This window comes from Drosophila rhopaloa, unplaced genomic scaffold (genome assembly GCF_018152115.1).
Source record: "Drosophila rhopaloa isolate 14029-0021.01 unplaced genomic scaffold, ASM1815211v1 contig_155, whole genome shotgun sequence".
Lineage (NCBI taxonomy): Eukaryota > Metazoa > Arthropoda > Insecta > Diptera > Drosophilidae > Drosophila > Drosophila rhopaloa.
Genome location: NW_025335034.1, coordinates 6,487,799 through 6,502,564, shown reverse-complemented (window position 1 = coordinate 6,502,564; position 14,766 = coordinate 6,487,799). Strand labels below are relative to the sequence as shown.

The following is a 14,766-nucleotide window of genomic DNA, read 5'->3' as shown; positions in this document are numbered from 1 at the left end:
ATTTTTTAAATCTATCCATTAATTTCATTGACCATGCTTCACCGATTGACCTTTTCATTTTTACAAGCTTTGAAATAATGGTTTAATTTTAAACATGTTTAATGTGTCGACGAATATTAACCAAATAAATATATACCGCCCGCAAATATTTCTCTACCATCATAAATGTGTATGCCACAAAACCTCGCGAATTGTGTGCGGGTAAGGCTAGTGCATAAACTTTGAAACAAACATGTTTTGGATTTAGTTCTTTATATTGCTATATATGATATTAATAGAACAAAATTTGAATTTTTGCTTTCTCATTGGATTAGTTTGGTACGGCTTGCATTTGGATATATCTCTCTTAATTTCTTAGCTGTAAATCTATGTATATGCATTTCAATGAAAATTTGCTACTCTTTCCATAACATTTTTATTTGCATTTTATTTGATTTTCGGTAGATATATCCTGCATTGTTTTCTTCTTTATATATATATATTCCTCATCTTCCTCTTATCTAAGTCGCCAACTTATGGAAACACCAAAACAAAAGCTTGGCTCTTAAAGCGAGCAAAGGAAATAAAGGACTAAATTCCTTATTTGAGACGCTCTCGTTTTTCAATTTCAATAGATCGATATGTGTATCTTTCAGTACATGCCATGATAAACGAATTAAAGCTTTACATTTCTACAAGAATTTCCAAAACAGTGAACAATGGCTGGCCATTATAGGCATGCCAATTAAAGTAAGCTTCCTTTTGGAAGTGCTAAGCACTACTTACTTTAACTCTGTCAAAAGAAGTGGTACTTATACACACAAAATCGTGTTTAAACTCTAGTCAAAGACGGACTTTCCAGCATTTAATTTGATACATTGCTTATTCCAAACATCTCTTTTGGTTAATCCTACACATATTCTTTGACGGCTTTACTAACCTAGTGACAAGCTACAGTCAGCAACAACCACAACCACAAACTCAAACACAACACAATAAGAGTTTTCCTCTGGCCCACTCATTAGTTTGCCAACGTCTACAAGCCCAAAGTTTGGGCGAGTGTTTGGAAATTTATGCAGCCAAAATTGTTTGTTTGTCTGTTGAGCGTGGCCTGCGCATAAATATTCGGCGGATAGGGCCTCCTTTTCCTCCGACCATAAACATTTTGCAATTCCATTTCGGATCCACGAAATATTCTCACATTCTCACTAGCTGTCGGAAAAATTTAATTATGCGCACGCAACAAATTGTTTTTCCTTCTTCAGCTGTTTCCCAATTTTCTTTGGTTTTTTCTGCGCTTGTTGTCTCTGTTCATTTGCTATTAGTTTTCCCCTTTTCCGGCTTTGGCCATTTTTATTACACTTTTTACATTTGCTGGCTGCTCTTTTAATGACTTCTCGTGTGAAAAACGGCAGCCCTTTTTACTAGGGTATCCTAAGCTCTTTTTAATGCAGAGTGGCCTTGGTTCGAAGCCGCTACATTTGGATTTTATTGTATGCGGAGGAAAGGTGTCATCCCGGCCGTCCTTCTGCCATTGGGTTAATTGAATTTTCAGTCCAGCTATTCAGGGGATGTCCTTTCCACCAGACTTCTTATTTCTTCATCACTCTGTTCCTTTCTCTCAATTACTGGCCAAGAACTTCTGCGGCTTACTTCAGGAATGGCTTACTGCGACAATCTGGCTGTCAACTAATTTCATTTAGCTCCCCTTGCGTGTGTGTTTGAGTCCTTGGCTTTGGGCCATCGCAGACATATGGGACAGTTTTCGGACATGCTTTGAAATCCTCTGACGTAGGGAAAGTTTGTGGATGCTATTTAAAAGAAACGCAGTTCTAGTGCATGAACATATCGACCTGAATACGTTACATAACTCTTTGAAGGTTGTGCTCCTCCACGATTCTCGAAACGCAGTTAAGAAGCAATTCGTTTGAAATTATATTTACTACAGCTTTTCTATTCGCTTATTTTCATTTTAATTAAAAGCAAAAGTATGTACTGAAAAACATGTGTATGAGGTGTTACATGTTTTTTAAATGTTTCGAGTTGCCCACTTGTTGTTGGCAGCTAGCCCCTCTTCGTTTTCTAATTGAAATAACGCCAAACTATGCAATAAACTTGTTGGGCAAAGTTGTTGCACTGAAAACTGTTGGCCGAAAGCGGAGTACCCGCTAAACACGAAAGGTTTGCTTGGGCAGTTAGCAGTTGCTGCTGCCAACACATTTAGGCCACATGCACGAGCGTCCAGCTGGCTCATTTACATTCCAAATGGAAATGACGGAACTGTCGCACATTTCCTGCCAACGTGTGAAAACTTTAAATTCGGGCACGAAAAATTTCCATTTCTGGCGGTAAAATGAGCAAGTCATAATCACGTTGAATGGGGCTTTAATGAATTAATTTGAGTGCGACATTGACAAATTGCAGGCGATAATAAATGGTCAAGTGTGTGCGTATCTGGCGGATACAATTGGAGTGAAAAGATTGCGGCCGGGCGACAACGCCAAGTGTTTTCCCAGCGGCTGTGGTCCTAATGAAATTCGCTTACTGCTTTTTGGCGGAAATCAGCGCGCAGTTCCATGGCAGCTAGCCAAGTGGAAGAGTCGGGAAACGGAAAGATACTTTGCAGATCCAGAGATACTCGGCGGAACCAAGATACTTTCCCGACCGCATTTACAGATTACAAAGTGTGTGACAAGTTTATGACTTTTCGGCGGCACTCTGGCTTAGTTCGCCGTCTTTGTGCCAGAAACTCAGGAGGACCTCTCCCCGCTTCCAACTCGTATGTCATGAGCCGACGCCCCTTTAATATTTTTCTGCAATGTGGTATGTGGGTCTCCTCTCTTGGCTTACCCAGTGTTTTAATGAGTTCATTGAACTCGCATGCGTGACATTAATTATGCAGTAAAAACACTCATTCATGGCCTTGACAAGTTGAATTATGGGATTCAAAAGGCTCGTACCGGAAAAACATTTAAACAAAGTTGGTAATGAGTTTGGTTTTTTAATTATCAAAAAAGTCCGAGCTGTGCTGATACTTGTTCAAACCATATGACTGTGCACGGCAGTTCACGTAGTGACGATGCGCACCATTAGAGTGTTGGAAGGCGAGTACTATATATAGTAGAGTCGAAAATACCGATCAAAAGGTGTCTCTTTAGGGAAGTGCATACCACACTTCAACAAAATCAATTAAAGATGTGGGCACTCTTGTGCTATTTATTTTTTATACACGATATATATTGTCGTTATAGGTATCTTAAAAAAGTGTAATCCAAATATATTGACACATAGGGGCTTGGCAGCCAGTCTTGAGCGCCCCTTTACAAACACCAAAGTTATGCAATTTCCGATCAATCAGTTATATGGCAGCTATAGGATATAGTCGGCCGATCCCGGCCGTTCCAACATATATACTGCGTGCAATGGAAAGAAGGGTGTGTGCAAAGTTACAATTCGATATCTTTAAAACTGAGAGACTAGTTTGCGTAGGAACAGACAGACGGACAGACAGACGGACAGACGGACATGGCTTATCAACTCAGGAGGTGACCTGATCAAGAATATATATACTTTATAGGGTCAGAGATGTCTCCTTCACTGCGTTGCACACTTTTGACCAAAATTATAATACCCTCTGCAAGGGTATAAAAATAACCGCTTATAGTTTAAAATAAAACAAAAATAAAACGCAACATATATTTTAAGCCTCTGTGTTGAAGAGACTAACGTATTGGTTTTTTTGGTTTTCAGTCGGAATAGAATGGATTCCATACTTGAACGAGATTTTGATGTCCATGTTTTAAGCTTTACGCATAACAGGTTGCTTTGGTCGAGACAATATAAACATGTCTCGATTTTAAGCGATAAATAAAAAAGTCTTTGAAGTCTTAAACCTTTTACCCAAAATGCATTCCTTACCCATCTACGGATGGCTTTATTTAAGCCTCATTCCTTTGCCGTTAAATAGCTTTATTCAGTGTTCACCTCTCATTTTCCATTTGCATCCCACACATCGCTTTCAAGTTGGCTCGCATATGCCAGCCCGAGTAGGAAATCCCTTTTCGGCACTTTCAGAGGCCCAACTGTCACGCTTTCGAGCCAGCCAGGTTTCCCCTTCAACCCCTTCACTTTCAGCTAACACGCTCTTCGGGGGCTTCCCCTTGTCAGCTAAAAATGAATTTTCGTCAGCTCCAAAGGGAGCAAAAAACAAACAAAGGCAAAGTAAAATTGGGGAAAGGCCAAGCCGTTGCCTGTGATATTTTAAAGACTTCCTGCTCCGCTTCCCATCGTGTTTTCTCCAATTTACGTGTTCATTCATGGCAAGGGCGCTTTGTTGTCCTATTTCGAGTCTTGATTTCGCTCCTTGCGTGGCTTGGAAATGGCGCCCTCGACTCGGCGCGAATCTTCCTTCGTCCTAGCTGTTTGATTCTGGTCTTTGCTTACAGCTTGGTGAAATTAAACGGTTTGCCTTCATGCTTTTCCCTGGTCTTATCCAGCTTCTTTACATACACAGAAAACAAAATCTTAACGATTTTTACATTTTTTCAGGTTAAAATCATACCGGAACGTTCTTTTCTAGAAACATCAGAGAACATCTCAATTAAAAATTATATTATATGACAGATGTCTGCATAATTTTCATATCAAATGGTAGTTCGATAAGTATAATTCAATGTAGCTGAACTGGGCCAACTTAACGACCACCACTTAACTTGGAGTCTCTTCCATCCATGAAGGACTTTATTGCCATCCAAAGTTCAAGAGCTGTATATGCTATATGTTTAAACCACCTTAATCATGACATGCTTTGGCCATTTTTTCTCTGTGTAGCTCTTCGTTTGACTTACTGCTTAGGACTGCAATTTTGATTCCGCAAAAGTTTTTAATTAAAGGCATTTATTTGCGAATGTTTATTTGTGTTGACTCGCAAAGCAGCGTGTCAGCATCGCAACCTCCGGGGGCATCCGCTAATTAGGCGCATTCAATGTCATCGTCAGCGCCAAGTCCTTACCGCTTCCCCTCTCCACGGGCTACGTCCGCCTCAAGTCGTGTCCTGGAAATTACTGACCGCGATTGGCGGGCTGTTTGACAAACCTATCTTTCAGCTGCTACAAACAGATCGGGACAAAATGATAGCGCCAAGGGAACTTTTAGAGCATTTATCAAAATTTAAACTTGACCCACGTTTCAGTCAATGTATTTTTTAAAGAACTTTAATTTAAAGCGTCTTTAAACATAATCTAAAGTATAAGGCTAACTTTTTCTAAGACCGGCTTGATAATTGGTGATATAAATTGCTAAATATTTATACATAATATGTACTTATCTCTTTTAAAAAAGAGGATATAAATATGTACAGATTATTTCATGACGGAAATTAGAAAATTGGATTGAAAATTTCTCACCCAAACTTCGGACCCATACCATATTAATTTGACCGCAGCTGTATATGCTTATGTACAATTAGAAGTCTGCTGGATGCCTGGCACCTGTCCAGACTGCATAAATCACAGACTGGACTCCATTAATTTATTCTTGACTGCGAACCTAATTTCACTGAAAGTTGGTAATTACTACAAGAAGGGAAGTTAAATACAGGACACCAACTTGCGGCAATTGGCAGACATAATCATTATCAATGCTCATTTAATCAAAAAAGAGCAGGCTAATTATCCAAAATAGGTACAAATGAAAGGCTTGTGGCCAGTATGTTCCAAGGCTAGAGTAAAAAAAATTATTAAGCAGAGTTAAACAGGCTCAATTCTAGAGTGAGCTTTATTATAGTGAGAAAATATTTATGTTTAATTTCGGAACATAACATTCCATTATTAACCGCAAACCACTCAATCTTTTAATGAACGCATTTTCCAGACATAATTAACATTTAAATGCATATAATAGTTAATTACTGCAATTGAATTAAGTGTCATTTAAATGCATATAGGCTTAACTTTTCGATGCGACAGAATCGTTCGTCAATTGTCCACACTGCGTACATATGTATACGCCATCGGCATTTGGGCATGATTATTGCTCAATATAAAGTTAACTTCGTTTAACCACAAAATAATAATGTGTGTATTTGAATGATCCAAGCAGCCGCATGATTTTCAATTTTCATTACATATTGAGCTTTCGGGTGGAATAGCTAATCATATTCGACGTTTAAATTTATTCAGGACATTTCTTCTCATTGGCTTCAGATTCTGTTCGGCCTGATTAGTGGCCTAATTAGTTGCAGTAATTGCCAGCATTTGCTTGGATAATTGATCCGAGGATGTGGCTACAATGTTTCCCTCATGTCAGTACACCATTGAATCCACATAAATTAGTCGAAGTAAAATTTGTTTTTTCTATATGTGTTGCATAATTTTGCCGATTAAGCTGCGATGGCGTTGTTTATCATTTCGCATAACAAATTCGAAATAAATTGGAATACTGGTGGTGGGGTGTGGCCAAGCTGCAGCCATAAACGCTTAGCTCGTGGCTGTTGCTGCCGCAATTCCTTACTGAGGGTGTGCAAGTGGGCGTGGCAGGGCATTAAATCATTTTTGACATGATAAATTAGCAATGGAAGCCAGCAACCAAAACAAGGGGTGCCGACAAACAAGTTTGCCTGTCGGAATAAATGCACAAAGACAAAAAGCAATGGAAGATGCACTCATCGCTCTGTTCACGAATTTACGTGTATGTATATGTGTATATGCACTTCTACGCATTCCAAATTTCAACTAAGACTCCATTAGAATTTGTAGTTGTTTTTATTTTGTTTGGCTCGCCACCCTTACTTTTGTCTATTTACAGCGTGATTTTATTTTTAAACCATTTTGTTCTACTTCCGTTCCACTTTCCCCAGTTTTTCCGCATTTGCAGCGTCCTGTCTTCTGTTGCCTGCTTACGCATTCATGTGTGCCAGTGCGCCGCTCCGAGTCTCCTTTTTTCCTATTTTCCTTTTTTCTATTTTTCCATTTTTCAATTCCATTCAGCTCGCCTTAATATGGCATTAAGGCAGATTGCAGTGCGAGGAAGTAAACAAATGTGCTCGCAGTACAACGCGTGGCGGCGAATTAGATGCAGTATGGTGTCGAATATGAAACGGATATGTGGGTCAGCAAACTAGTAAACACTTTTCGATTTTTCGCTCCCCTTTGACTGGGAAAAGTCAACATTTTAGTGGAGAACCACAGGCAAACAAATGGATATAACGCTTGCAGACGAAACATCGGCCATCCTCGAAAGCATGTAAAAAATGGGAACGCAATAAAAACTAGGCCAATCAGTTAATGGAAGCGATTTATCAAAAAAATACATTTTTTCATACCCGTATATAAAAGTGAAAAGGATTAGGTACATAATAAATATACATATGTATACATTAATCCTCTGCTGCTGTAGTTTTAAAGCTTAGTCGTTACTAATGAAAAATATATGATAATCCGGTTTCAAATTAATTAAATAAGATAAAAAAGATTCACAATTTAATTGTTTATCTATTTTTACAAATATTCTTTATCTCATTTAATAGAGTTATGATGAAATTGTTTCAGTTTACTAACTTCATTGAGAAAATATTATTTTTGAGCGAGTAGTAGAGGAAATAACGGCCGGGAATTTGTATTCATATTATTTAGTTAAATGAAGTATATATATTTTACTCTATAATAACGGAACTTTACATACAAATGTTCATCCTAATTTTCTCGGATTTAGCAAAATTCTAATCAAATGTATTTCCGCTAAGGCAAGCCATTTATTTCATAATTCCCTTTTAATGAGCAAAACAAAAAGAATACAAATATGAAACTCAAAATAAATGAATCCGCTTTGCATAAGCCCCAAATACCTAAAAAAAGACAATAATTCATGTAAATATAGGCCCCTAAATTAACAAAAGCAAAACCATTTCAAATATTTGCAGGCAAATGAAAAAAAACGAATGAATATCCAATTCATTAAATGTGCAATAAAATTAAATAACATCAGGATTTCCGCCTAACCCCCAAGTCCCCCTTATCACACAATTGTAAATACTAAGGGAAACCCAAATGCGTTGCCAGCTTATAAACATGTTATAAAAGATTTTGGTCGGTTTGCAGCAGGAATTGAAGCAACAAGAGCTAACACCCCCAAAGCAAATCATTTGTATATAGAAAAAAACGCAAAAACTTTTTTAAACCAGAAGGGAAAAAGAAAAATTAAACATAAATTCTTTGGAAAGCCGCTTAGGTCGAATGAAAGGCGGCCAACCTGAATGGGTTGGGTCACGCCCATCATTTCATTAGCAATCCACTGGTGCTTATAATTTTATTAATGAGTTTCTTAAAATACAACCGAGGGCAGGAAAGACTACAAGATACATAATACTTCCATTTTTCTCGAAGGCAAAGCAAAATTCGTCCTAATTTTGCTGTCTATATATTTTCAAACTTGTCGGATTGCTTACATCCCTTTACCAGTAATGACTTTCATTGGTTTAAAGCTGAAATATAGCAATATTTATATATATCGACACTATTTGCTGGCATTTCCTTTTCATTTCCCAAAAACTTGGTATACAAATTATGCTTTCAATGATTATAGCCTGCCCGAGTGGAAAACCTTTCAAGGGACTATCACTATAGAAAGTTAGGGAAAAAACGTCTTTAATTGGGTATGCCATTGATGAATGTAATAATGAAGTACCATTAATATACATACTTCACACCGAAACAGACTGCAAGGCGAATATCATTGTTGTGTGCAACACTCATTTCCTGCCTGAAAGTTTCCGCCTTTTTTTCTCTACCCCGAACAAGATTTGATTAACCTTTTGTCAAAACCTTGACTTCAAGAACAAAAGAATACAGTACGGAAAACACAATGTCGCACTAGCTTCTGTATTTCATAAGCGTCCTTGTTGCAGTGAGCAAATGAATGACTCAAGTCTTGATGTCCAATATATAATATATTACTTTTATTCTACATTATTGTCTTAAAATCTTATAAGTGAGTCATATAAGTAGTATTTTTTCTCAACCACCCCAAAATGCGCGCTTCATCATTACAATCAAGTTCGAATTTATGATAAGATTGATAAGAAGATAGAAACTATACAACATATGTGAAAGGAAATCAGCTTTAATCTAGATTTTTTTGGTTTGATGACTTGCGAACAAGGTACTACTTTAAATATATATATTAATAAATATATAAAATTCATTCGATGTTGTTTAGATTATGAGCTGAAACTCACCACCATGTGCAACATTTTGCTAGGTGATTTTGCTCTCGTGAAAACTTGTTAAGGCTCAGCATCCTGTTGCACACTTTAGGGAGCAGCCATGCAAAATTTTGTAGTTGAAGCCATAAGGCGGAAGTTGTAAAGACTATAAGCACAAACGTCTCACTTGGCTTTTTGACAGCCTCTCGTAAAGCGCTCCAACTTGAGGACCCACCAAAATTTCAAAACAAAAAGTGTCCTTCCAGGGATAGGCCTTGTATACATACTTGTAGCAAAGTAGTTGTGTATGTGCTCGGATTTATGTCGCGTATGCGACAACTTGAAGTTTGAGAACAAGCAGACAGCACACGGATGGATGTATATACTAGGGGCAGCTTAAGCTCTTCTAAGAAGTTGGTCGTTCTTGACTGAAAGCAAAATTAGAATGAATTTGCAGAATACACGATGTTGGTTAATTTCAACACTCGACCTAGTGGGCGGGAACAGGGAACTGGGCTAATAGATAATACTTAATGGGCGTTGTTCAAACGAATTCAGAACCAAGTTCCTTGAAGGGATCAATTTCAAGAAAACGTCCCTCCAAGGTTACTCGAAGGTTAGGCATAACGGTTAAACTATACAACTTAGTTAATAAGAGCAGACCCTAAGGCGATTAGCATTTCCAAAAAAAAATAATACCTAAGGATGTGGATTCAAAAAACGAAACAACATTTCAATTTTTTAAAAACTCTTAATCAGCACACTATATTCCAGCTTTTCATTCAATTTGGGCGTTTTCCCGCATGATTTACAGATAACGCACTGCTTTGACCCACCTCAGAATCATTCTTTATGAACTGCCAAGTGGCATGCAAATCGCAGACATTTCGTCCTCGGAAAGTTTTGCATATATTAAGCTTTCCATTCTATTGCCACATGTCCATGGCGATTGTTTGCTCCCCTGAAGAAAGTTTATCGAGTTAATCAGTTCCGAGGAAATCACATTTGTTATTTGTATAAAGTGTGTCTGTCTGACTTTTCTGTGACTTTGACGCTTTAATTTACGCGCATAGCCCGCTTGACCTAGCTCTGCTTTTTTACGCTCTATCGATTTTATTTTATTTTGTTTTTTGTCAAGTTGTGGGCTTCTGACGAACTCGAGAATTGTCATAACAAGCAGGTTTATTTGGATAACAAGCAGCTGGAAAAGCAGCAAGTAGGCTTGAAACATAAACCAGAGCCCAGTACAGTGTATGTGTGCCTCTTAAGAAATATGGTAGAAAAGGTTTCCTAATTTCCAGTAAATAAAAATTTTTAAAGTAGTTTTGGACTGGGTAACCTAGCTTTTAAATGGTAAATATCAAATAGAACAAACATAAACCATAAACATCCTTGTAAAATATTCCTTAAAGATGTATTAATGTTAATAATTAATTAATAACAGTTAATACATTAGAACTTATATGTATCTTTAATTTCAAAACTTTGTCAATGTAAGCTCCTTTATACAAATCACGCCACATAAGCCAATATTTTTGATTAGATACCCATATAAAATAATTATTGAATATTCTTCAAACAATTTTTTTAGTTTTAAATTTGTGTTTTACAAGTTAGTTTATAATATTATTAAATTTTATATAAGCATGTTCACAACCCTTTTGCCTAAAATTATTGTTTAAAAAACCTTGAACTATAGAATTAATAGTTCTTTTGTTATTTGTTATTTTTAAATTAGCATACATTGACTCAGTAATACTTAAAATAACAATGAGATTAACAAAACCACTGCATTAAAGAAATTTGGAAATGTGTATTGAAAAGGTAAAAATAAACCTCGGAAAAATTATTCTCGATCTTAGATTTCTTCGGTGTTGGATTGCTTCACCGACTTTGCTGACTTTGCGCATGGCCTAAAAGAAACATAAGCTAGGGACCTACAATTTCAAAGCATACTCACACACCAGGTGCCGATGTATGGAAGTGCGTCGCTTTGGCCTAGACGCTGCGTATTGGATACTGGGACTTTAAGCCGCTTTGATGACTGTCGACAGACGAAAAGGCTTGTCTGGCTGGAGATTTGGCCTGTTGAGGTCCTTTGCCCTTCTGCGACAAGCGCACACTTCACCCGAACGCACACACAAACACTTCTAGAGAGCAGGAAATCCTTTTTTCCGGAGGCAATTAAAACGCTTCGACCATTTCACTTTTGCAGAGTTCCAGCAGTTGCCTTTTGGTAATTTTAAACTCCTAGGCTCATTTATCCTTGAGCATAATCTTCATGGCTGCCACAAGTTTCACTGAAAAATGTAAACGTTTTTTCTCTTCGGGCTGGCAAATTGCTGAAACGCTTTTGTTGTCCCGCACACAAATATTCGGCAATTAAGCCCAGCGGACGGGGGGTGCTTGGTCGGCACACGGTGCGTATGAGCGATGGCCACCATGGTGGAATTGATATCGGAATGCCTGAAGAGTACTCGTAATGTAAGCAGGCGTCAGCCGGCTGGCGTGTGTCATCTTTAATGGCAACCATGGCGACGGCAAAGTTGAAGGAGCAGGGAAAGGTATTTCCCTCGTTCTCAGATTGTTGTTGCTGCCAGTGTTGCGGTTTGTTGTGTGATCTGATCACGTATTAGCCAGTCAACAACAACAAGTAATGCTGACACTTTATGGGCCTCACAAGAACCGCATTCTCAAATAAATATTTCGCTTTTGAGCGACGGCCTAGGAAGCTTTTATAATCTTCGAAGTCATTGAGGCTAACTATTGAGCTGCTTTCAGAATGACTAGCACGTGAGTTGAATTTACCCACCGTGTGGCAGGAATTGAAAAATAAAGCAAAAAGTGTCAGCTTCATAAGAATTTCGCAAAACTTTGACTATTTAAGGTTAATGTGTCATTTCAAAAAATAGATTTCTACTAAAGAGCTCTATCAACAAAATCGATTACATTTCGCAAACGATTTTAAGTGCCATAAAATTGTTACCTTCATTTAAATCAATCTAAATTTCATATAACACTTTTTCGAAAATCAATTACTTTACTTTGCAATTTCATAACCACGCCTCTATGGTTTGTTACTAAGGAATACAGAGAGAATGACTCAAACAAATACTAAATATGCACTGGAGGGCATTGATGTTTGAAAAAAAACTTATAATGCTAAGCATTAACTTTTAATGGAACGTTGTCCTTAAAGTAAAATAATAAATTAAATATATTTTCACTCAAAGATCTATTAAATATGCCAGTCCTTTAAACTTTGCAATAATGTGATATCTCTGTATGTGACATCTGTCTATAAATTCCACTGGCAGCCACATTGACGCGTTGTCCTCAAAATGCGTTTTATATTGTTTTCATTTCATTGGGCATCCTCATTAATTCCCATCGAAAATAAGTGGTGCATTTACAAGACCGCGCACTCATCGCTCAAAATTAACACAGCCCGAGCGGTTCATTCATAAAAACGTTAGCCTCCGCAAAGTTAAAGCTTTAAACACCGATACACACGACTTGAGTGGGGCATTCTTGCACAGCTCGAGTTGCCTACTTTTTGGGGCAGCAGCAGCCGCAACATAAATCGAAATCAGCGCGCGACTTGCGCCGGAAATTTGGATGAATTTTCCTGCGGACACACAACCATACGCCTCGAGATTTGCACGGGAACTGAAACTGAAATCGAAACGGGACGAGTCTGATTGGGTCGCAGCAGCCGCCAAATGGAAGAAGCTGAGTTACTTCGTCGGCAACGAAAGTGAAACGTAACGCATACGCAGCGTTGACCCGCTTCCCCACATGGCCAACCGAAAGCTTTCGCCCTTCGCGAGCTTTCAGAGCGGAGAATTCGGGAGAGCCCGGACTCGGAACAGCTGACTTTTGTTATTAAGTCCTTCGTCTTGCCGGGCGGCCTCTCGATTTGTTGTTGTCATGGGTCCGCTTATTCTTTCGCCAAGCAGTTTTGTTTATGCAAAGTTTTGCTTGGGGATTATTAAGTAATTGATTGCATTACACCACTATTCGCCAGCGATTTCGGCTGTTGTTGACATCGTCAAGGTCGCGTTAAGACCATTCGGCAATACATATATCATGGCTTAAACCAGCAGATATTTGATGTCCAATGTGGTTAGCGAGACAGAATAAATAAATAGAGGGAATTTGGTAATTAGTAGAGATAGATTATGTAATCAGTTACATAGACATGTAATAAGGATATAATGATCGGGCTCATTTGGAATGAGTACTAAGTTTGTCTATATGGGCTGATTATATGACCTTAATTCTCTAAAGCTATTTTACAACGAAAATTGGAATAAGACAGAAAGAAGCCATTTGGTAAACCATACCGAGCGATGATCTCGCAGGTTATACCGTTTTACCTTTTTTGTGCTAAAAATACACGCAAATAACAATTAAGTTAATTTCTCTAAGAATAAGTCGATTCTTGAATTGCTGAAATAAAAGTTAGATTTTTATAATTAAATTAGGTTTATTAGCAAGGCATGTTAATGAAACGAAATATCAATTTAACTTCATCTTTAAAAAATCCTTCAAAAAAGTATAAGATAATTTAGGGTTAAAATGGATTGATTTATTTATTTATTATGCCTTCATCTCATACCTGAATTGGCCGACAACTACCAAACAATAAGGCAATTAAAAGCTTTCTAAGCACAGGTGACCCCAACTCTTCCACCACAAAACCAATTTATGAATGAACAAGCCTTATATGTACGCCTAGCTATAGAGCCTAACTGTCTTCCTTCCCTTTCATTTCCTGCCATTATGTTGATAATTTGATTCTCATTGTCGAGGCTTGCTCGTCTTTGTGTGGTTCATTGGCAGCACCCTGAAAATGCTATTATATTCTACTTATTTTTGCGGCCGACTTTGTCGATTCTTTCATTTAATGGATATTTAAATATGTGTGTGTGTGACATGAAAATATTTACTTCGGTTCGTTATTGCTGCCTTGCCCTGTGACTGTGCAATTTATTTTTTCACATGATTCGTTGACTAAAAATATGCCTTAGTCTCGGTCTATTTAGTTATTCATAATGAAAGCATTTTATTTTCTGGGGTAAGAAGGAAGCCATGATCGAGTTTAATATGTATGAGCTTAATATATTTTGAAGGATATGTAAAACATATTATTAGCAGTTACCTCATAATTAATACAAATAAGTTTTATCAAGTTTTACTAGAATTAATTACAAAACCTAAAGACAAATAACATATTGTAATTGCATTACATTTTTGAAATTAAAAAAAGGTTTTAGAGGCACATCAATTCAGAGCGAACGAATGTTCTGTAAACGCCTTATATTAATACAAAAATGTTGACATTTTCTACATAGGCCGTACAAATGCAGTTCTGAGCTTTTATAAGGATTCAAGCTTTTAGTCACGTCATAAACCATATAAAGGAATGACCACCAGGTTGAGCTTTAGCTCATAAAACTAGGCTTAAATTAATGTTTATAATTTTAAGCCTATTATCAAAATACTACTTTTTAAAAAGACTTGGGTACCATTTCAATTATTAAAACGAAAAATTAACATAAGATGGGAATTTAAACAATTGAATA

At 37.4% G+C, this 14,766-nt stretch overlaps 1 protein-coding gene across 2 annotated transcripts in view; it reads right to left on the bottom strand.

The window, feature by feature from the left end:
* The window catches only part of LOC108043631, a 69,285-nt gene extending 56,450 nt beyond the window's left edge, over positions 1-12,835 (bottom strand). Inside the window, exons 1-2 of one of the 2 annotated variants that reach the window (XM_044456937.1) lie at positions 12,732-12,835; positions 11,139-11,478 (exon numbers count right to left, since the gene is read on the bottom strand). The gene's annotated coding sequence lies outside the window, so the exon portion shown is untranslated. The remainder of the gene's footprint in view (positions 1-11,138; positions 11,479-12,731) is intronic. The other variant, XM_044456938.1, reaches the window with a different exon arrangement.
* Positions 12,836-14,766: the final 1,931 nt, after the last annotated feature.